General features: G+C 33.6%; 2 protein-coding genes across 9 annotated transcripts in view; both read left to right on the top strand.

The window, feature by feature from the left end:
- Positions 1 to 25,000, top strand: part of OtopLa (Otopetrin-like a) — an 810,925-nt gene that overhangs the window by 59,592 nt on the left and 726,333 nt on the right. The window lies entirely within an intron of this gene.
- LOC137631752 (protein tfg-1-like) overlaps positions 1,017 to 25,000 on the top strand; it is a 178,240-nt gene continuing 154,256 nt past the window's right edge. The window contains exon 1 of the mRNA XM_068363680.1: positions 1,017 to 1,387. The gene's annotated coding sequence lies outside the window, so the exon portion shown is untranslated. The remainder of the gene's footprint in view (positions 1,388 to 25,000) is intronic.

The following is a 25,000-nucleotide window of genomic DNA, read 5'->3' as shown; positions in this document are numbered from 1 at the left end:
GTCCACTGGATTACAAGGGCCTGACATGTCCTTCCACTCGTGTCTATACCCTCAAATTTTCCTAGCTAGTCAATCCATTGTCTCCTCTTCATTCCCCAGCTTCTTTTGCAATCTCAAGAGACCCGTTCTGTTATTCTTGATATAATTTTTAAGTTACAAAGGAAATTTTTTCGTATATGAGCATTACATAAATATGGTAACACTTTGAATATTCTGTTTCGTTGACGTGCATTTGGTTTAAAAAAAAAAAAATTATATAACCGAGATATACTGTTAAATGGATTTTCGTCTCCCCTTTCAAGAGTTGTGGATTTATATTCCTGATTTTCAAGATGAAAGTTTCTTTATAAATCCTGTTTTTATATACTAACTGATATACAGTTGCCTCTATTTTGTTTTCATCAATGTAGTCGTAATATTTATTAATGGTATAGTTTTATTACGACCGTCAGATAGATTATTATTTGATATGCCCTTTAGGGCAATTAGTTATGAAATTTATATTATTATATAATGTAACTCTACTTATTTTCTTCTAGCTATAGTTGCTTTTAAATGCAGTTATTATATTCAGCAGAGTCTAACTAGCAAAGTGATAGCCCCGAAAGGTGAGTTCATGTAAGTGTATCGACTTTTGATTTAGACTAACAATGGTAGCAATAACTCATGAGAACGTAGTAACATAAGGAAAGAAATATAGAACTCTTAAGTAAAGAACACGCGTGAGAGGGAAGAGCACTAAGTAACATTTACGTTGTCTGAGCAAACAGACATTTCTTACAAATAGTTTTATTGGTTCGGTACGTCTTAGTTTCCCTTTCTAAGACAAATATCTTGTTGGTCGAAAGGGGACGAACAACGCCTGCTTCCGCTCTCGAGTTTGTTCTTCCCTCTTTTTTATGAAGACAGCGTTATCTTTGTTTTCATTGGCAAACATAAGCAGAAGCGATTGGCACTGTTCCTTGGCTTTTTCTTTCTTTTCGCCGCCGTTTTTATTCCTTTCGCGTGAGTCGTCTACTCTAAAATTGTGTCTGTGGCGCGAAGTAGGAGTGTTCTCGAGGCAGCATGGCGACAGTGTAGTTGTGGCACTGATAGCAGTGGTTGTCGTGCAAGGGGCCCAGTTGCATTCATAGTAGTGGATATTGAAATCCGTAGTGGACTGCAGGTGCTAGTGCCTCTGTGCCCCGGGTCCTGTGGAATTATAGTTGCTCTCATTTCCCCTCATTTCCAAGAAAACGACATTAACGACAGCCTCCTTTGGAGATTTTTTTTCCTTTTTTTTTGTGACTTTCCTTTTTTGTTCAACTTTGTTCTGAAAGGAGAGAAGGAAATTGGAAATCCCATTTTAAGTGAAAGTGATATTACTTCGGATTTGGCATCTCAATTGGTGAGTTTACTTTGTTAATTGTGATTTCTTCGTGCAAGATCTGAAGTGTTTTGTTTGTTGTACCCCTTGGTGTTATGAAAACTCATAAATATTTGTAAATTAAAGTGCCCTTGTGTATTATGGACAGAGTTGATAAAATCAGCAAATATATTTTGCCATTGCTTAAAACGGTGATCAATATATTTTCATAATCTTGGTATGAATATTAAATTTGGTATATGTAGGATATGTTTAGTTTCTAGGAATACATTCTTTTCTCCCAATAAATTCATTTTCATGTAGTGACACCGAATCCACATAATATAATTAATATGATAGGCCAGTAGACTTTGGAGTTCATTGATATATGAATAAATTTTGTTGAATATTGACAGTACTTATAAAATATACAGTATATATATATATATATATATATATATATATATATATATATATATATGCATATATATATTTATATACACATACATATATATACATATATGTATATATACACACACACACACATTTATATATATATATATATATATATATATATATATATATATATATCATAAAATAATTATTTTAAAGAAAGCGAAGAAAATGTTATACAGAATTAGTTTCCATAGACACTGTCAACAAGTCTTGAGTAGATCTTGAATATCGGTTTGTGTTTCCGGTCATTTTCCCTTGTGTCAGTGTGACACCGATGATGGCTTGCAGGAACGACGTGAAGCAATTGCACGTTGGACCATAGGTTAAGTGATGGGCGGATGGGACAGTCGATGAACAATCTGGGTCTCGTGTCACTTAGCCTTATTGATCTTGAGCAGTTTTGCTGTTGCAGAATAGACAGTATCTTTAGGTCTTTAACTTTTGAGGTGCGTGGAGAGATATGGTTTTATGCAGAGGTTGTAATAGTTGACGGAAATTATATTATTTTTTTTTTCATCTTTTATTATGAAATATACATTTACAATTACAATTTATGATATACATACATCATAGTATATTTACATGAATGATTTTTATTCAACATAGTGGTACTGTATTTACAATTGAATTTTTTTTCTATTTATCTAAAATAAGTTTTAAAATTGAAAATATATCGGCAAGTGAATACATTTTAACAGTAGTTTTAAATCCTATTTTATTTATATCAAAAGTATAATATTCAGATATTTTAATAGTTGATGAAAATTATTTTATTTATAAATTATGATTGTTGACAGAAATGGTTTTATTCAGAGGTTCTAATAGTTGAGGAACCCACTTAGTTGGCACACACAGTGTCTTATCAAATCATAGAAAGACATTAATAATATTGAGAGAGAGAGAGAGAGAGAGAGAGAGAGAGAGAGAGAGAGAGAGAGAGAGAGAGAGAGAGAGAGAGAGAGGGGGAGGGGAGATTGAGTGGACAGTTGGTTTAAGAATCTCAGCCAAGCTCTTTTTGTGTACGATGGTTGTGCGAGTTGGTGAAGTCATTAAAGTCAAGTATTTTGCATTATCCCTCCGCTCTTCTTCCTGACCCCAGCCATCCCCCATGGAGGAATTTCCCCCTTGACGTCGATATTGCAGTGGTTCACATAAAAGGCTTCTCTTTATTCATCATAATCCACGCGAGAGCCTCCTTATTAGAGAGAATTTCTCAATGGCTGCGGTAGGCTGGCTGACTCTTGGTTCCCTATTGTGTAGCCCTTTCGATTTTTTTTTTGTTATGAAACATAAGAAGGGTCAAATGTGTAAAATAGCATGAAAGGGAAATGAATGAAAAAGATATTTACTGATTACAAATGTCTTATGAAGAATTACGGAATGGGCCCCTAGAGATTTCAGAAGCAGGGAAATGAAGAGAAAACGGTAGATTGACGAACTAAGAAAATTTGAGGTTTAGACTGCCACAGAAAGACATAAACAGATGCGTGTGAAAGGACATGTCTGAGACCATTGTCCGGCATTGGACTAGTTTCGGTTGATTATGATAACGAATGTCTATTACATAAATTTTACCGCGAATGTCATTGTGTATCCATCCATGTATGTTTCTATGCCCGCCTGTAGCGGAAATTAATGAGAAAATATCTATGGCTTTCAAAACGTTTCTGTGAAGCATTGTTATTTAGTTTATTGCTGGGAATATGGATTTAGTGTCTGTTATTTTCTTTTGCTATGGTCTTCCTAGTTATTGATTTTTTATTAACTACAACTTGGGTAAAACGAAAATGAGTCATTCAAGATTAGATTTATTTTTACTAATTCAGTATTTATTTTATTCTTTTCTCATTTTCTAATTTCACTACAGAATGTTTGAAGTCATATTGCAAAAGGAATCTGTCTTTATCCTAGGATAACTCACTTTTTGATGAAAAGCTTTTTGGATTTTTCTTAATTAACCCCATCATGGAGGTTATAAAATGTAGTCGTTTTATTTATTTGTCTGTGTGGGGACGGATTTTGACAAAATTTTGACCACAGATAGATCATAGGTCATAGACGACTCCTTTAAATTTGGAGATGATCTGGATCCGGATCTGGATTTGCATTTTTCGCAATCTACTGTGTGCATATGAAAATGGGATGTGATGTCCGTAGACTTTATTGAAATGTTGCAGTATATTCATCTACGGTCAGCATATGTTTCGTCCGGAGATTTTATTAAAATGTTGGCAATATTAATTGGCGGAGGTCTGACATCTCTGATTGTTCGTGTTTCATATGCGGTCTTTCTCTAAATATAAGAATCTAAATATGAGAGAGAGAGAGAGAGAGAGAGAGAGAGAGAGAGAGAGAGAGAGAGAGAGAGAGAGAGAGAGAGAGAGAATTTTCTTATTTTTTAGATAAAGGCTGTAAATATTTGAGAAAAAGAGAGAGATAAGAAATCAAACGAAAGAAAGTAAAATTCATAAATTAGATATGCGATTATGAAGAACATGATTTGAATGAAAATACTAATCATTGGAATGTCACGAGAATTGTTCTTATCGTCTATCTGATCAAGCAGCTCTCTCCCGGAATAAGTTTCCTCTATTATTGATAATGTATCTGGCTCACGTATCCTTCTTCGGCTTTCAAGAAACGAGGTAATAAAAGGCTGGAGTTTTCATGCTTGATTTCGCAACTTTTATGGAACGTTTGGGTGTCATTTCTTTGAGGTTTTCTTGGCTCTCTGAAGATTTTTCTTTTTTGTGTGTGTGTGGGTACATATGCAAATTATTTTCTTTTTTATGAATTTCTTTTATAAAGAATAATTAAACACGCCATTAATTTTTCATGTTGATACATAGAGTCCACATTTCCGGCAGTGTTTTTTATTTAGTTGCAGTTTGTAGGTTTTTTTTTATAATTCAATTATCTCCGTAGTGTTATTAACTAGTAAAAAAGATTGTTATGTAAGAATGAAACCAGGGAATAAATTTATTTTCGTAAAACGTTATTTATTTTTTTGGAAAAATTTTGAACGATCATAAAGTGAAGAATCATTGTCACTAAATTATCGTGATACGATAAAGGTGATTTTATTTACACAATTAACCAAAATGGTCTAACCATTACGATGAAAACGCCTAAACGCTCATGGAGTTACCATACAATCTTCTACAAAATAAGATGCCTTTTATTAAGAATGGTAAACAGGGCTAAGAGAATAGATGAAAATGAATCGAGAAAATGAACATATGTTATAAAAAAAAAAGAAATAAGAAAAACTAAGGTAATTGTGAAGCGTGTTTCCAAGTGGCATTATAATTCATAAAACTATATGGAGCAGTAGTTTCAAGAACACCGTTCCAATTCTGCAGAGAAGGAATTCGAACATCCGGTACTGGACAGTGGGACATTGAGTTCGTAATGTTACTTCAATAGAATGTGGACGCTGACATTACTAAACGAAGTTGTTTGGTCGTGATATCTTTCGTTAATGACTTAATTCATTATCACCACTGTTGGGAAAAGGAAGTCGCCTCTAAAGCAGTTCTTTCTAACTGATTACGGTCCTGAGAACCTGTTGAAATCCAACCAGAGAAGGACTATGCCAATCAAGAACTACTGCTCTATTCGCTACTGCTACTACTGATGATAATAGTTATGGAAATATTTTAAGGATAACATCGTTTTGAGTGCGGATCTCGAACCTTTCTGAAACCTGTGTCACGACCTTTCATTTATTTTGACGATTTTACGATGTAAAAAGATATCTTGAAATCTATCATTTTTATTATTGTTTTCACCATCATCATTATTATTTTTGTTGCCCGTTGTATTCTGTCCCAATGATCACATCATAAAGAAAATTGAATGCAAGTTGATATAGAATGAATGACTGATTGATAATTATCTGGCATCATAACATCAAAGGTCATTGATGCAGATCGGAGTATGATTAATTAAGAATCATTAGCCTAAAAGATTTTACATATCCTAATTATAAAACATTTAAAATTTTATATATCTTCAAAAAAAGAGTAAGGCTAGCTTCCAATAGGAACTCAAAAATGCCACTGGCATCATACACATCTCCAAGAATCTTTGCAAGAATATACCTGCCATCCTCATCACAAGCTTTAGATAGGAATCGTTCTCTGACATCCCCACGTCTGGGACATTCAATCAGTAAATGCTTAACAATCAGGGGAACCAAGCAATCATCACATAAGGGTTGGCACCTGTCAGTCATCTAGATCTCGTGTGTTAAACGAGTGTGCCTAATTCTTAGTCGACGGAGGACGTAGTGTCATATTTCAGTGGAGGCATAACACTTGTGATCGGAAATCAGTATTTTAATATTGTGTATGTTTTGATTTATTTTAGTATAACGAAGTAAAGTATATTTCTCGTTTTCTTACATGAGTGGAAACCATTTTCTATTACACATTGGTAATTCATGTGTTATTATTGGTTTACTTCATCTCTTTATATTATGATAGTTCCGTAATATATTAGAGAATAAATCGGCTATGTGAACAGCTTCCTAGTTTGTATGATAGTTAAATTCCTGATAATGTTCGATTTATTGCACTGTGATCTCGTACGAAATATGTAAATGAAGGGAGATTACGTTTTGAAATGGCTACCTACTTTTCTTAAACCCTTCTGTAATTTTTTTCATTTTATCAAGTCCTAGCCAAAAATGATGAAGTTGATTCTACCACATAAAAACAATTATGGGGAAACAAGGTGGGAAGCCAATTTTGAGGTGAGGAAACCAAAAACTAGTTATTTGTAGCAACAGTAGTGGTCAGGAATGCATAAATAACACAAGATAACCAATGGGAAAATATAAGGTTCTTATAATTAGCGTGAATTTAAAGTATCATAATTCTATCATTTTTTTACATCCATCAGATAATTTTTGCTTCACCGTGGGTCGCTTCACTCGCAAATTAACATTCTTCCTACCTGTATGAAAATGAATGATGTACAGTACATGGATGTGCTGTATTCCCCAACCATGTTTGTCTTTTTTTTCAGTTATTTTTTTCTTTAAGATGAACTACAATAACTATACGGTATAGTGAACGAAGAGTATTATAAATATAATAAATTACAGGAATAGATGAAGTAAAATTAAATTTCTGTATAGATTAAATTCCCCTCTGGGAGACGTACTTTTGTAACTAAAGTCATGCTGGAACTGAAGAGGAGAAAAAAACAGCTGATGTAAAGCACCAATCCCTAACTTATGCATAAATACTTGGAAGTTCTGAATTTGTTAAAAAGATACTGTGTTTCCTAACTCATTAATTTACTTTGCAAACTATTGAAAGCCTTATGTGTGCTTAGTAAACTATGCGATGTTTACTTGACGCCAAACATCTTAGCTTTTCTTCCGAACGTAATAAGGATAAAGTGAGCTAGGCAATATGCAGTTCATGAAAGCAACTATAAATAGATGTTAAAAGTTCAAAAAATATGAAATTGAGGCTGTTGAACGTTCAGAAACTTTTAAGGATTTCACAGCACCTGTATCAAACAATAGCATAGGCCTAGGCTTACCAGAAGAAAGAAAGTATGTACAACATAAGTGCTCAAAAGAGAGAAAACATCTGCTTCAGTTTTTCACATCTAAATCGAAGTTAAATGGCCTAGTTGTTGTTTTTGTAGCAAGAGATAGCGAAATTAAAGGGACAGCTGCAGTATGATGAAATCAAGTCTTCTAAACTATGTACTTAAGTGGTTAAGTGAAGTTATCTTGCTGATGGATGTTTTAATTAATGTACTAAAGGAGATGGTAAACATCTTTTAATGTGGTGTTCGATTTGATACTACTAAGAGTAATGACACCATTCAGTTTACAGATGAAAACACGTATGAAAATATAAATGATCATTTTCATAGCTCATCTGTTCTTCATACTCGTGTTACTCTCCATAATGTTACCTCCAATAGTGAAATATGCACTTTTTTAAACACCAAAGATTAAGGTTGTGTGATCTCGCCGTTTTCCTTATAGGAAGTAAAAATTGTGTTCGACCGGGGTCTAACAAAAAATGTTAGTAATAAGCTGACAGAGAAATATAAAGCCATTTAATTTCTAATCAGCTTATTTCACATTCATCATTCGGGGGTGATAATTGCAATAAGGCTTGAAAAAGAGACATATATGAATTGAAATTAGTCAGTAGTAATAATTTGTCCCATTTATTGACAGAAGTTGTAATTCCTAAAGTATGTCAGCCCTTAATCAGATAGTGTTCCAAATAACCTGCTGGATGCTGTTTTCATTCACATCTGGTTGATAATCATCAGAATTATTCCTTTTTAAGACATTTATATTTTGGAATTTTCGTTGAACCCAATATTACTCTGAAAGTAGAAGGGACTGTAGTTCAGAAATCAGTATTTGGTATGCTAATATCTTGTCGTCCTTTATACTTCATGTCAGATGTATAGTTAAGGTGTCAGTCTATGATGTAAGTAAATTTTGAGACCTAGAGCCTTTAGTGATTAATCAAATTATGAAATGATTCTGTATGCTTTGATTTATCGTAGTATAACCTAAGTGTACCTCTTGACATTTTCTTTCGTACACTTTTAGTGAAATTATGCATTGATGATTTATGTATCATTATTGAATTCCCTGTTTCAATTTATATTAAGATTGATATTTCGGTAATATTTAAGCGAAGATATAAGTTACGTCCACATCCTCCTAGTTTTTATGATTGTTAAATTCCTAATATTCGTATGATTGTATTAAGGAGAGGCCGTGTTTTGAAACGGCTACCGGCTTTCCCTAGACCCATCTGTAGATTTATAAAGTCTTGGTAAAAAATGTAGTTGATACTACACTGTTTCTTCTTCTTCTTCTATTATTTTTATTGTTATTATTATTATTATTATTATTATTATTATTATTGTTATTGTTGTTGTTGTTGTTGTTGTTTTGAGATGTTTGAACTATTTCGAAAATATATGACCTCTAGCTCATTTGTCAGGCACACACCTCCATATATATATATATATATATATATATATATATATATATATATATATATATATATATATATATATATATATATATATATGCACGTGTGTGTGGATAAATATATCACGGATCAACTGGAAGAATCTCCCGAGTCTCTCTAACTGCACCTCACGAACTCCTAGCAGCCTTTTTTAGATTTATTGCTCTTGCGGCTCACTTTATCGCTACCTTCAAGTGAAAAAGAAAAATAATTTTGGGTTCAAGTTTAAAAATGATTTTCTGCATATTTCTGATATTTTATTCGATGAATATATATATATATATATATATATATATATATATATTATATTTAATATATAATGTAAATATATATGTGTGTATATATATATATATATATATATATATATATATATATATATATATATATATATTTATGATAAGATAAATGAAAGGAATATGGTATAACATTTAATGGGTTTCCTGTCTTTTTCATGGATGGCAATCTTAGGACTAAGTTTTATCGTGGGTTATATATATATATATATATATATATATATATATATATATATATATATATATATATATATAAATCTGTCAGCTTTGATAAACTCAGAAATTCATCCCGGAAGTAAAGGATTTAATTGCTGCATATTTAACGTTGCCATACATCAAGATGATCTGACTGATGCAGAAGTGAAAAACTGACAAGATCGAATTTGTCGTTCCGTTCCTGGAATCATGGTGCATGAATTATCAGTAGCTGGAAGGAAAGAAGAACAAATGACTAAGAAAAAATAAGCGTGCCAGCCAGTCTCGGCAGTGGGAATGGATTTTTTTATAGCCTCGATACGAAAACTAATGGAATTCCGTCTAGTAGTCTCGGAATGCCTAATAGTGAGTGGCAGCAGAGGAGAGGAAGACAAGAGCGAAGGGTGTTTTTAGACGACGACTTGGCTAAAGACTGCTCGTAAAGTGTTGTCCAGTCGGGCGCCACCCTTGCTGCCACCAGCCTGGTCTCTTTTTCCTTCTTTCCTTCTTTCTCTATTTCACGCACTGGCAGTCAGGGAACAGGGAAGAGTCTTGATCGGGGAATACATTACACAAATTACTCAATGCCAGAATCAATGTAAATCGAGTGTGTGGAATATTCTGTCGGGAAGGACATTCCATAAGGTTTCCTTCACGTTTAGCAATCAGACGAGAAAGAGGCATTAAGGCTGAAATGCATTACCTGGTCAAAACAACACCAGAGTTAGATTAAAGTATTAAACTATATTATGTATTGTAAACACAACCGTTTTTTACTACGTAGTTATATGTCGTCTGGAATATAAACAATGGTAATAATGCTACATTTCCTTGGATTTACTCGCCATTCTTCCGGTCTGTATGAGCTCGCACATTTGTTGTGGCTGTCGCGTGCTTTTCCATGCACCCTCTTGCAGCAACTCCTTATTGATCGTATCCATGCACGGCTGGTCGTGCTAATAGAAGATAAATATGGCCACGAGCTACGGCCTGCTTCTAAACCTGCTTGTGCGTGATAATGGGGAGGGGCTGATTCTTATTGTTCTTTTGGGGGATTGCAGTGCTGGTCTTAATGTTATTGGAATTTCGGGCTGCAGTGAATGGGAGTTTTGAGAATTTTTCTTTTTTTATTGTTGTATTATGCTGAATGATTGTTAGGATGGCTGGACTTGATTAAAAATAGCTAGACAGGAAAAAGAGAGTAAGGTATTAACGAGGATTTTGGCAACTTATTGGTGTTTATCGATAAATATACAGCTAGGCTCCACAAGGGACTAAAAGAGTTGGAAGACCTAGGACTACATGGCTGAGGATTATGAAGCTTGAAGGAGATGATGAATGGAGAATTATTGATTTAAAAGCTCAAGATAGAGACGATTAGCGAGATCTAACCGAGGCCCTTTGCGTCAATAGGCGTAGAAGGATATGATGATGATGATGATATACTGTGTGTGTGTATATTTGTAGCTTACCAATAAGACTTGCCCTTCATAGTTTTGGTTTCAGAAAAAAAAAAAAACGCTGCCACGAACTTACCTTTATTGGTGAATCAAGGATGATACCACTGTATATGAAGCCTTTCATTATTTGAGTATTTCACATTCCTAAACATATGATCATTAATAGCGTTTCTATTTGCAAATCTACATCTTGTTCACCGTTTTATACTTCTCGGTTATTAAGGACGTTTATTTCCAAATCTTCTAAATTAGCCTTGAAAATGGTATTTTCTTGAGTTTGCTTTTCTTTCTCTCGAAACTTTCAAGTTAATGATAACTTATTTAACATTCCGCTTTATCTATACATTTCGCACACCTTCCATCCCTCTTACTTTACACATATAACGCAAACTTAATGTAATTTACACCCCTCTGCCACTTCCATTTATTATCTGCAATTTACTTCCAAAGGAGCTAATTCATTGATCTATGCATGCATTCAAACTCCTACCTCCATAAGCATTTCTCTTCCCTTGTGGAGACCATAACTACTATCCATAATTAGCCCATTCTGTGATCATCCTCGTTTTATTTCTTACCATCACCCACTAAGTTTTACGTATATTTACGCATACAAATCAACGATTTTTTCTCTTTCTTCATCATGCTAATATTCATTAATCTACCTTTGGTTCCATTGCCTTTAAAACCTTATTGGCGATATTCAGTTACGAAAATCTCCTGTTAAAAATTCCTTTAGACTTATTTGGATCTGTGCAGCTTTTTTATCGTAAGCATTTAATATTGCATCATCTACATTCATCAGCCTCACCATAATTTCATTCACTATTTCTTTATCCTAAAATCTAGCTTATGTATCACATATGCCGTTCTCCTCTCTTATTCCCTAGAAATATTAAACGTCTATAGAGAGAATAAACCTCTGTCTGTAACCACCTCTTTACCAAACCAGCCACTCTTACGATCCATTCAAACACAAAAGGTTGTTTCCACCATAAAGATAATTCTCTCTGGTCTATTCAGTTTCTCTATTCGGTTTCTTACAGCACAACAGATAAAAAGTCATCTAAACAACAATATTTAAAACAAGGTTCAGGCATTTGAATTATAATTACACCTATGAAGATGTGAAAACTTGGCTTGGAGGGTTTCACGTTACCATATCAAAAGTTTGCCTATAGAAGTTTTCATTGAATATAAGCTTACAACCAAAAATGCACAATGTCGTAAATTTCCAATTGCTACCAACTTTTACGAATAAATTTTACTATGTGGTAAATTAATTTTATAGATATTTCTCATCAATTTAAATACTGTTTCTTTTTTTAAACGAAGATGATGCATTGTACTGAAACCTGATGTTGTTGGATAATACAGGCTCCGGGAAAGTTTGTATCATATTCTGAAATACGTATATTCCCGAAGCTATTCATATGAGATATTACATTGGTGAATGAAAAAGTTCAGTCTATTAAATTCACAATAGAATTGAAAAACGTATGTGTCTAAGCTTTGGTGAGACATTATTTTTAGGCATCAACCTATTCAGTGTACATTTAGTATTCACGGGAGAGCAGAAATGAATTCAGAATTATTTTTCTATACATTATATTGATTTATGAATATTTATTTAGTATTCAAGAGAAAGCAAAAAAAAAAAAAATTCAACATTATTGTTCTGGATATAATATGGATATAGGAATATTTCTTCCTGAAGTTAAAGGTGTTACAAGTCCTGAATCCTTGGATAATGGATTAGAAAACACTGGAAAAATTTATAGGAAACTGTTATCCGTGTTATATATTTTTAGGTACATATTACATGTGAGGACAAGTTAATTTTATTTAGGAGTGACTAGCAATGGATTGAATGTGGAATAATTAATCAGCAAACACTGTTAGACCTGACAGGAATATATATATATATATATATATATATATATATATATATATATATATATATATATATATATATATATATATATATATATATATATATATGTGTGTGTGTGTGTGTGTGTGTAAATATATATATATATGTATATATATATATATATATATATATATATATATATATATATATATATATATATACAGTATATGTGTTTTTGTGCATATGCATTTGTATAGGTAGAAATACATATATGTGTGCATAAAAAGTGTATTTTTTTATATATATATATATATATATATATATATATATATATATATATATATACTATCGCTAAATATTTATGGGGGTACTTTGGCCAGACAGTACTACATTTGATCCTTCTGTCTGGTTACGATTCATTTTCCCTTTAGCTACACACACACACACACCGAATAGTCTGGCCTATTCTTTACATATTCCCTGTCCTTATACAACTGACAAAACCAAACAATTCTTCTTCACCCAAGGGGTTACTGCGCTGTAATTGTTCAGTGGCCACTTTCCTCTTGGTCAGGGCAGAAGAGACTCTTTAGCTATGGTAAGCAGCTCTTCTAGGAGAATGACACTCCAAAATCAAACCATTGTTCTCTAGTCTTGGATAGTGCCATAGCCTCTGTAACATGGTCTTCTACTGTCTTGGGTTAAAGTTCTCTTGCTAGAGGTACACAAGAGCACCTTTAAATGACCCTTAAATACTTCTCTTTAAAATCAATAATAGTTGTTTTTGGATACTTAAAAAAAAAAGGAATATTTTTGTCTGTCACTCCTTTGTCTCTTCCTCTCGCTTCCTCTCTCCCTTTGAAAGGAAGACATTAGCAGTTCAACCACCATAAGATTTTGTTTGGGGTTGGCTAATCTTACGCCGTCATCTTTGGCGGCTTCGTCTTTTTATTAATTTTTTTAACCTTTTTTTATTGTAACGACGAAAACTCTTCCGGTAAAAGAAAAGAGCATGTTATTTTCAGCTTATGTGAAGCGTTTAGGCCTCCTCTTGGACTGTATGTTACCAAAATATTTTAGTTGCTCTTATATCTTTAGACTTGCCGTATTCCTTATTAAGGTTTTGTTATAATATTATGACTCTTTAAGCTCATTATTGAGATTACTACTTTTACCAACCATTTAGGTTGCTGAAAATAATCGATTTTTATGTGTGTGCGTGTGTCCCGTGAATGTTAGCATTACTGGTTGGGGAATCTTGCTTTTCTATTTGTTCGATATTAAAGAGTTTTCGTTTTCCAATTATAATAATAATGGAAATCAACACACAATCTCGTGTGCAATGTATATGAGTTTCTACCTCCTACTGGGATTGAAGCCTAGTCTCTCCATATGAAAATCAAAGTAGCTACAAATCAACAAAAAGTCTTATTGTTATGTGTATTCTTTTACCTTAACTGGTTTTTCTAATGTATAGTTGGACACAGGAATTCTTGGCACACCTCGTTCTGGGGAAGTGCACCCTCTCACACCCTAACTGCACGGCGAGTTCCTGTGTGTATCCCCACCCTACTGTTTGGTTACTCGCAGGAAATACACCCTGTCACCGGTGTATTTCCTCTAACTGGACGTCTAACAGGGAAAAATACAGGAAAGCGCGTATTTTTACGGGAAGATTTTGATGTTTTCAGAAATAGGCAAGCGTATCTGGGCAGTATTTACCTCCTTGACATCGTCGCTCAACAGAAACTTTAGTTCGGTAGTTTTACCAAGACGAGATACATCCACAAAGTTGTGGCGGTTCCTTGTTAAAGGAAGGTCTTCGATATATAATCATTTCTGTCAGTGTTTCCCCTTTGCAGAACCTGTCATTAAATTATAGAGGGTTGGGGGGAGCGTAGTCATTTCCATTAATTATACAGGTATGCTACCGGGTATGCTAACATCACTGTCAAGAATTTTGACATTTGATATATAGGAGACTACGGTATCTGGTGTAAAACAAATTGCGAAACGGGTTACTGTTATTCATAATCTTATAAATGAAATATGATATACAATAACGAAATGTATCCTTTGCTGAATGAAAAGCGAAGCATGTATTATGTTGTTTCTTCGTTTATTCTGTTGTATTTGATAATCACTTTAAAGGTGTCTTGTGTCACGAAGGCTAGGTAAGGAATTTCCTTAGTATCTTGAGAACAAATAAGGAGTTTAGATGCTCATTAAATTTAACCATTACATGAAACTGTCAAGTTTGAAAATAAACTATTTACTGACAATGCAATTGCATGAAGTAAAAGGCAAATAACATTCTTTCCCTCAAGCAATTTAACAATGGATGCTTGTTCAGCTTCGCATGACATGTCAAACTGCATGTCGTAAGAATTCTCCAAACTGAGTTGTATAAATAATGGAATATTGAAGAATCATCATGAAAAGGCACAAAACGGGACTGTCAGAAGGAAAGCAGCGGTCACGGTTAGTGGACGCAAGAGGAAGAGTCTCGTACGGTCTTGGCAGTAGCACGAATTGCTATTGCCTGCCAAGTACACAGAACAAGGAGAGAAGGCAGCTGCCCGCTCCTGTAGGCGACACCCATTTACACCCCCTCCCCCTTTCTCTCCTTGTAAAATCTGCCCCCTTCTAAAAGTGGGAACATGTAATGATTTTCTGTCTCGTCACGTGATGTCACTTGTCACATTGATATCTTTTTACCGAATGTTTTATTGTAGCGGAAAAGGAAGTTGCACTTCTTTACGCGGCAGATGCAAACGCCCGACATCTCTCTCTCTCTCTCTCTCTCTCTCTCTCTCTCTCTCTCTCTCTCTCTCTCTCTCTCTCTCTCTCTCTCTCTCTCTCTCTCTCTCTCTGTTCTTAGTTTTTGTAAGTCGTACCAGGGTTTGATCCAACTACCGTAAGTTCCTTCAAGATATTTTTTTAAAGGTTCTACCCACAGAGGGATTATTTTTAATATTAACTATTTTCTGATTTGGTACCAGGATGGTACATTGTTGTTAAGTGGTTACTGGGTTTTCCCTCTTTCTCCCAATTACTGTGTATTCTCACGTACATACGCGTAAGCATGCACAAATAGATGGTAGTTAGTTTAGAAGATAGATAATTAGCTAGAAAAATAGAGATTATGTGAAAAGACTTTAATTTTTAACATCCGAAGTTGGTGTAGGTATATATATATATATATATATATATATATATATATATATATATATATATATATATATATATACAGTATATATATATATATATATATATATATATACAGTATATATATATATATATATATATATATATATATATACAGTATATATATATATACAGTATATATATATATATATATATATATATATATATATATATATATATATATGGTGGGTGTATACACATACATATATTGTATGTAATTATATGATAGGCTTTGGGACTGAAATCCAGGCTTTTGAAATATCCTTTGTTAACCGCGCATATATATACTGTATATATATATTTGTATGTAAATGTGTATTTACTAATATATATATATATATATGTATATATATATATATATATATATATATATATATATATATATATATATATATATTACACACATGCACATGCACATATATCTTCCCGGACACTTCACTCCTGTTCGTAATACTAGCAATGCTGTTAATTCTAATAATCAGGCCTTTTCCATGATGAGGCTCAATACTACACAGTATTCTAGAAGTTTTATTCCTGCTGTGACGAAGGTGTGGAATGATCTTCCTAATCGGGTAGTTGAATCTGAAGAACTTCAGTAGTTCAGATTTGCTGCAAAAGTTTTTATGTTGAAGAACAGGATGACATAATTTTTTTTATAGTTTATATAATGAAATAACAGTTTTGATGTTACTGATTTTTTAATATATATATATTTCTAATTCATTATTTCTCATATCGTTTATTTATTTCCTTATTTCCTTTCCTCACTTGGCTGTTTTTCCATGTTGGTGCCCTTGGGCTTAGAGCATCTTGCTTTTCCAACTAGGTTTGTAGCTTAGCCAGTAATAATATATATATATATATATATATATATATATATATATATCTATATATATATGTATGTATATATGTACACGATAAATTTTGCACATTTAAACGTGTTTTTCATATTTCAAATGAGCCATATATATTACTACATTAATTAACCCTGGAACACTGAACCCGTTTCCCTGTTACACGGCCACTGAACGTGGGTAGTTTATACCCGATTTTGGAAAATTAAAGAAAAATAGTAAATATGCAAATTTATTAATCCTATCCCTTACACACTAAATATAACCCTAATACCTAGTAATGAAACTATTAAATTAGAATACTTACTTTCAGAAACTTGAATTAAAAAGCAAAAAGAAAGGAATGTAAAAAAGTGAAAAAATTTGAATGTTTTTGCAAAAAAAATTAAGCAAAAAAAAACCCTCCCCAAAAAATCGCTCAGATGCTCCCACACGCTTCCAAGGATGTCAGGCTCTCATCCCAGGGGGTCATCAAGGCACGGGGGATGCGGGAACTGTAGGGAAGAGAGTAGGAAAAACACCCTTTTTTTAGTGCACCAGAAATGACAAATTGTGGAATATAATGTGTTTATTATATTTCTTTTTATACTTTATCACACATTATCACTCAAAATCTTAGTTTTATATATATTACCTACCTCAGCCTTATATGCAATCACAGCAGTAGGGGAAGTAGTGGCTCGGGCAAACAGGTTGGCGGCAGCTGTGACACCTGAAACGTGTCTTTTTGTCTGCCTTGGAGTCACACTTCGTGCAACGGACCATAGGGTTCCTCATCTCGGCTGCCGATGGTCCAGCACCTGCAGCTGTGCCAGTTTTTTCTATATACTCTTATCACTGAACGTGGGTAAACGGTACCCGAACACGTCTGTAGCGCAAAATCCAGGCAGAGGATTGGAGCGACGCGACTTCCCCATATAAACCCAAAGGGTAGACTGAAGCTATACTGAGTCCCAGCGCGCTGGCTTGTGGGGAAGAGGGGGGAACACGAATGACGTCACCTACTCTGGGTAATCTATACCCACGTTCAGTGTTCCAGGGTAGTCTGGATTCTCTTAACGACCTCGGTATTCTGGACCAGGGTTAGAAACCCGGCCGGTCAGATACTATAGTCTTTGAGTAATTTCGCCTGGGGCTATGATCTCGAGGTCGTTAAGAGAATCCAGACTTTAATGTGTTGATATATATATGACTTATTTGAAAGATATATACATATACATAATATATATATATATATATATATATATATATATATATATATATATACATATATATATGTGTGTTTGTGTGTGTGTTTTACTGAACAAAGGAAGTTTCAAAAGAGATTCGGTTTCTTCTTAAAAATTAATCATATTCTATCTGTATATATATATGTAGTATTCACCATATGGATATCGATTTTCACATTATTCCTGAAGTTAAATAATTAATTCTGGCGTGCTGCTACCCATTCACAAATCGCTGCGATCATTGTGTACAGCCAACGCTGGTATATGAAATTCTGAGCCACACCTCGAGCTGTAACCTTCCTGTGAAGGCCTTTGTCCGTTTACTTGTTATTCAATATCTAGAATTTACATAGTAAAGGGAGTCGTGATATATAGTTCCCCTCCTTGAGGTTTAGATCTTGTTATCCCTAACACAATTGTACATTAGCTGTAGACATTAGGGGCTATGACTGTTTTGGTCTAAAAGCTCCGGCCAATCTGAACGATGATAAGCTGTAGATACAATAATGGTGAAGTAATTTTCCTTTTGAATTTATATTATTATCTAATATTGTTTAGATACTTTGGCAACTTTACTCTAGAAATTTCCTTTTTACTTTATTCATAGTCTTTAAATCTGTTGCGTTTATCAGATTTTATGAATAAATAAAAAAATCCTATTTACTATGATGTTAGTTTTTACGTATCTTTATTCTGATTCCTAGATAGAAAAAGTTGTTTGGCAAAGAGAGCGGTTTTTGTTTTTCTCGCTTTGAAGTTAGCTGAAGATTTACCAGGGTCTCTTCATATGTACCAATTATATTTGGGCATCTTTTTTTGTGGGACTTCGGAGAACCATTTTTCTATGCTCTTGATTTCTCTAAAGCCAGCGACAGTCTGACACAAAGATCTGTTAGCTTGGTTTCTTGATTATGTTTTCAATTCACTTGGATAACTTATTTTTAGTCATATCTTTAATAAATTGCTTCGTGTTGCATGCTATACGTATATACCTTCCCAATTTCTAATATTGGTCCACAAGACTTTCTTCTCTTATCTTTATCATTTTCTTTACGAACGACATTTTTAATCAGATTCATGGTATGACTTTTTCTCTCTTTTCATCCAGTGTAATTTGTAATTTAATCAAGGTACGTGCCTATAAGGCAGCTGCTACCGATGTTCTATCTTCCAGAGTCAACTATTTTTGTTTGATGAAAAATGTAATTCGACCTTTCGCTTTTGTTAATTTTCAAATTACTTCGTATTTAACTTGGAGAGATCCCATACGCAAAATGGTTAGTTACACTTATAAAGAAACCATTTTTTTTTAATGTTGAATGTTGCTTTCTATGTTTTGGTGTATTGATCCAGATTGTTATAGAGAATTACTCACCTGGTTGAGTTGGATACCGTATTGGCAGCAACGCTAGATTACATGAATTAAACAATTTATCTCAAAGTTTCTGTAGTTTTTACCCCATCCCTCCATTCTGATTAGAGTTGGATTAGTCAATTCTTCATAAGGGGTTCCTTCTTTACTGGCTCTCAGGATCATCCCTTTTTCACAGTGGTAGTCACAGCTACTCTACTGATGACCCATCTCTCTCTCTCTCTCTCTCTCTCTCTCTCTCTCTCTCTCTCTCTCTCTCTCTCTCTCTCTCTCTCGTTAGGTCAATACCTGGAACATCTACTCTGTGACAGTCAATCCTGGAATGGCTAAGTTTTGCTTCTTTCTTGTGTTCTGCTTCGTTCTAGCTTTGGAGTACTCTCACCGCGTTTGGTTTACTCCTCATAGTATTCTCTTATTTTGTATATTTTTTCTTGTGTTAAGAGAATTAAAAACATACGGACGAATAACTTATGATGACAGTGATACCTAAGATACCGACAATGTTAAAAGTAATAGATTAGATTCAGGTCTTGTACCGGGAGTGTCTCGATCTGTACCGAAACATGCTATGAAGTTCAACTATCACCAGGGTAACTGTTTTAGTAGCATCCCTTCTCTTATACAGCCATGTTTTGGAACTCCTGGCTCTCCTCAACTTTTCTGATTTCTCATTCTTTTCCCATTACAGCAGCAAAAAGTGTTCTAATTAACGGATGAAATATGATTATAATGAGAAGATAGCAGTAATTACAATGGGATGATGATGATGCATTTGAGCAACGAAAATTATTTGAGTAGAAAAAAGTAGAAGATTATGATGAGTTAATTCGTCTTAAATTTAACATAAAAAAAAATGATGGTAGCCTGAGGCATGCCACTGTTCATGTACTGTATATGTGCAGCACTATACTCAATTTTTTTTAATGAGACGCATTTGTACCGACTCGCAGCGGTGCCCTTTTAGCTCGGAAAAGTTTCCTAATCGGTGATTGGTTAGAATTATCTTGTTCAACCAATTAGCGATCAGGAAACTTTTCCGAGCTAAAAGTGCACCCTTGCGATCGGTGCAAATCTGCCTCACTAAAAAGAATTGACTCTAGATCTTCCCAGTTTCAGTAAAAATTAAAAAATTTTCCGTTAAGTTTTCTCTTTTGTAGCATTTGATGTTTCCTTTTGAGTATTTTTTCTTCACTCACCGTGTTGATTTCTATTATAATTTTATTTACATTTAACTCCATTATTAGCCATATCTAAAGTACTCCACCATTTTGGAGTGTCTTAAATGTTTTACACCAACTCAATTAATATACGGTAATTTACGGTAATTAAATCAGCTCATACGAAAATGTATTTCATTAATGCACAAACACGCCTTTGCACTGTTATTCCTTTTTAGTCCATTAAATGGAGAGGGATATTCAGGGGTTGACAATGCCTTATGCAAATTGCCATACAAATGTTATTTGAAGTGATAAAGCCTCTTATCTTTCTTATTGTGATTATAATGATTTCAATTATTTACCCATCACTTCAATGATGAGAGTTAGGGAGAGTATGATGATTTCAACCTGCTATTTATATTTACACATCATCATCCTGATCTCATTTGTCTTACTGAAGCATAAGATGTCTTTGGTGTGGATAAAGAGCACTTTTAAGCGGGAAGACTCTTTGATGGAAAGCTATGAACTACAATTAATGGTATACACTGTTAAAAATAACGGCAATTTTAATCCGAAATTCTACGTAAAAATATATTCTTCTCAGCCGTATTTCAGTAAAATATAGGCAACCGTAATTTTTACACTACTTTGTTATTATCTTTCACGGGTTTGTGACCGTAATATTACTCCTTTACGTCAATATATCCGTTCTTAAAACGGTAAAAATCCTGGGGTAAATGTTGCCTGACATTTACCGTTTATTTAAAGCTATTTAAAGCAAATTTTTAACAGTGTATGTTTAATCTAAAGGCTCAGTGAAAAAAATCTCTCTCTCTCTCTCTCTCTCTCTCTCTCTCTCTCTCTCTCTCTCTCTCTCTCTAACGTGTTAGGTTCTATATCATCTTCTATGCTTACCTTGTTAACCTCATATAAAAACAACAACGTAAGAGGAAACAAGGAAAGAAAAAGGAACAGGAAATAAAAAGGTTAATAAAGTAGAGTGAAGTGACGCGGAATAAGTAGCGGTAAAGATGTTCGTTCTATCTTTAGCGTCGTCGATGTGAGATGTTACCGGGATGGTTATCTCGTTAAAACTTGTACGTGCTTCGTTTTAATGACATTATGATGTTTTTCTTTATTCTGTGATAGTAGTAGCAATTGTTTGAGTTATATCTTTGTAATCAGCTCGCTGTCTTCGTTTTGATTTTGATGTTTACGTCTAGTATTAAAGTTTATGTATATAGTATTAAAGTTTATGTATATATATATATATAATATATATATATATATATATATATATATATAATGTATGTATAAGTATGTATATATATGTTTGTGTGTATATATATATATATATATATATATATATATATATATATATATATATATATATATATATATATATATATATATACCTTCTCAACTTACCATATTTACCCTCTCAATGTATCTTGAAATGGTTTGTGAAATGATTTAGATAAACTTTGCCATTTGTAATGTAACCAGGGAGCTGTATCTTCGTATGAAACATTTAACTGATGTAACCACATGGCCTCATCTCTCTCTCTCTCTCTCTCTCTCTCTCTCTCTCTCTCTCTCTCTCTCTAACAGAAGTGCCATAAATGATGATCAAGTGTGTTTGAATTCTTGACTTTTTATGTTGCCTTGTTGCTTCAAGATGCAGAGAGCAATTCTAAACAGCACACGGAGAGAGAGAGAGAGAGAGAGAGAGAGAGAGAGAGAGAGAGAGAGAGAGAGAGAGAGAGAGGAGAGAGAGAGAGAGGAGGAATTTTGTAAAGAAAAAAATCGTACTCATGATCATGTTGCTTTTGGTGCCCGAGATTGTAATCATAAGGTGGAAACACGAATGACCAACCCAACTATAAGGCTGGCATGAAAGGTATCAAATCATGTCTTCGTCGACTGTGTGATTCAAAGGGGAGAAATTGAAACCAATTGATGCCTTGAGATACATCGGATCAATGAATGGAGCAAATCAAGTGTTCTTTGAGACAGGGCTATCAAATGATAGGGAAGAATGAAAACCAAAAACTAGTAAAGAAAAATCCAATTCAAAGGGAATCCGATTCTGTGTCAGAAATTCGAGTCACAAATGCATTAGTTATCGGGGACTAAAATGCAAAGTTTCTAGTTTTTAAGATATATTTGATGAAAGACCATATTAGTAAAATTGAAAATAAACTGCTTGATTTTACTCTATAAAAGTGTCAAGAAACAAAGTCCTTCAGAGATGGGAATATAAAGATCGTAACCTGACCTGTAATTTATTATGAACCTAATGAAGCCCTATTAGATACAAGTCATTGGAAATTATATAAATTTAGTTCTTATGAAATAAGTAACCTTGGGGGTAATTAAAGCTGAAACATTTTGATAATTTGTAATTGTGATTGATAATGAAAATTTGTAAAGCTGGTTTATTATTACGGATATACTGTACATTTCATTGAATTCAATCAATTCATTTGTTACTGTGCACTTGTATCGAGAATCCAATATTCATTCATGAGAAGATTTTTTAATTTGATTTTTTTTTTATCTTCAACTTCGGCATTGGAAGTAAATTTTATTTGTTTGTCTCGAGGATTTCATTTGCTTGATGACGTTTTATTTTCATTAATTAATTATGTAATTGTTATAAGAATTGTGTAAAATTCCAAACATTCTCTCCCTCTTCTTCCTCCTGTTCATTCCTCCCTTTGCCTAATCTGTGTGTATTGTTGAACGTGAAGGAAACTGCTCACACATTCTCTAATAATTAGGGTTCCATCTGTCTTCTCGTTCATCCAACTCAAACCAGTCCTGTGGCATTATCACAGTTTTTATAAGAGATCTTTTTTTCTCATCCGCATAGATAAAATTACCCTCATAATCTTTTTTACAGCCCAAATATTATAAAGGATGAGAAAGAAGCAGCGTCATATTAGAAGCTGACACCCACAGGAGAGTTGTTACTTTAATATTTGTTCTTAGGCATGTGTACACTGAAAATACCAAATAAATGTTGGATAAAATGGCGTGTAATCAGTGCAGTACCTCTCGTACTTGTAGAAATATACAAACAAAGCGTATTTTGAGAAAGTGGTAAACGTCCTAGTTCAAACTTCAGAAAAGGCATTATGAAGCCTAATCTCTGAACTATGAAAGTTCAAATTAATTTCAGTAGAACCAACAATAGTTTATCGTCTAGTTATTATGAGTTTCTTGATTTAATTTCCCACAGTTTGCATAACGATGGCTCAACAATGCATTAATTAGTCTGAATAAGAGAATTAGCTTTAAAACATATATGTAGATTTCATGAAGACCAGGAGGCTGTTTGAATAACATCCCGCATTAAAAGCGAAATGTCAAAATTCGTCGTCTTATATTGTTAAATAGTTAACAAATGAAAGCAGAATACATGATAAGCTTTTGCGGAAGTTAGTATTGAAAACAATTTAGGAATTATTGATCTTTTTTCGAGAAGAATTTTCTTTTTCATTGCTGTTTCTAATAGATTTTGGTAAACATGTCAGTCTATATTTACTATATTTGCTTTGATCTACTTTTTATTGATTTTGATTCTTTGACGAAATCACTATAACTGAAATGAATGATGAAACATCATTGCATTACATAAACAACATTATTATACAAGGATTCCTACTGTTCAATGAAATTCCGTGTCAGTAATTATCTGTTCTTTGAATCTTTGCGAGTAGCTTTCATACATAATACACAAAATACAATCTAAAGAAGCGAAAAAAATAGAGAGGAGTTATCCATAAATGGTTCTTTTATGTATTTTTCATTTCTGATTTTTACTGTTTACTTGTAAGTGGTTTGCTTCATTCGAGTAAATCATTATGTGAAAATTCTAGACTCAATTAAGGGTATATAATATATTAAATCGAAAATTTGGCTTAAAGTAAAGAAAGCTTTTACATCAGATTGTATTTCTGTATACAGCATAAGTGGCGGCGAGTTGAAAACTGACCTTTACAAAACGGAGGATGAAAGAGGTTGTATAAAGTGACGTAATATCCCTCTGAGATGTACGAGTTGATGCTAGAACGTGCTGCCTTTGAACATCACGTGATTTGTTATGCACATTGAGCTTATACAGTCGAGCCATTGTACAATACTTGCTTTGTGTTTCTAGTGTGTGGGAGCACATACGTCAGAAGCTGAAAAATCCACTTTTTCTTGTTTTCTGAAAGGCTTAAAAAGGAATATCAAGCATAAAAAGCATACAAAAGAGTAATTATTATGTATCGTATCGTTTGATATGAGAAAGGTAATGAAGATGCTTATTGTAAAAGAGAAAGAAAAAACAAGAAATCTGAAAGAATCAATGTTGCTGTTTACAGAGAAACGCCGAGGTATGGGGGGGGGGGGGTGGCCTGAGGGCCGGGAAGTTTTTTCAAAGGATGTCATAGTAATCTGAACTGAGCATCGAATGTAACTTTTGTTTTTGCATCTGGCAGGCGATGCTAGAATTCTTTTTTATTACCCTTGTCCT

The sequence above is a fragment of the Palaemon carinicauda genome, chromosome 40 (genome assembly GCF_036898095.1).
Source record: "Palaemon carinicauda isolate YSFRI2023 chromosome 40, ASM3689809v2, whole genome shotgun sequence".
Taxonomy (NCBI): Eukaryota; Metazoa; Arthropoda; class Malacostraca; order Decapoda; family Palaemonidae; genus Palaemon; species Palaemon carinicauda.
Note: the sequence above shows the minus strand (reverse complement) of the source record. Positions and strands in the feature narration are given on the sequence as shown.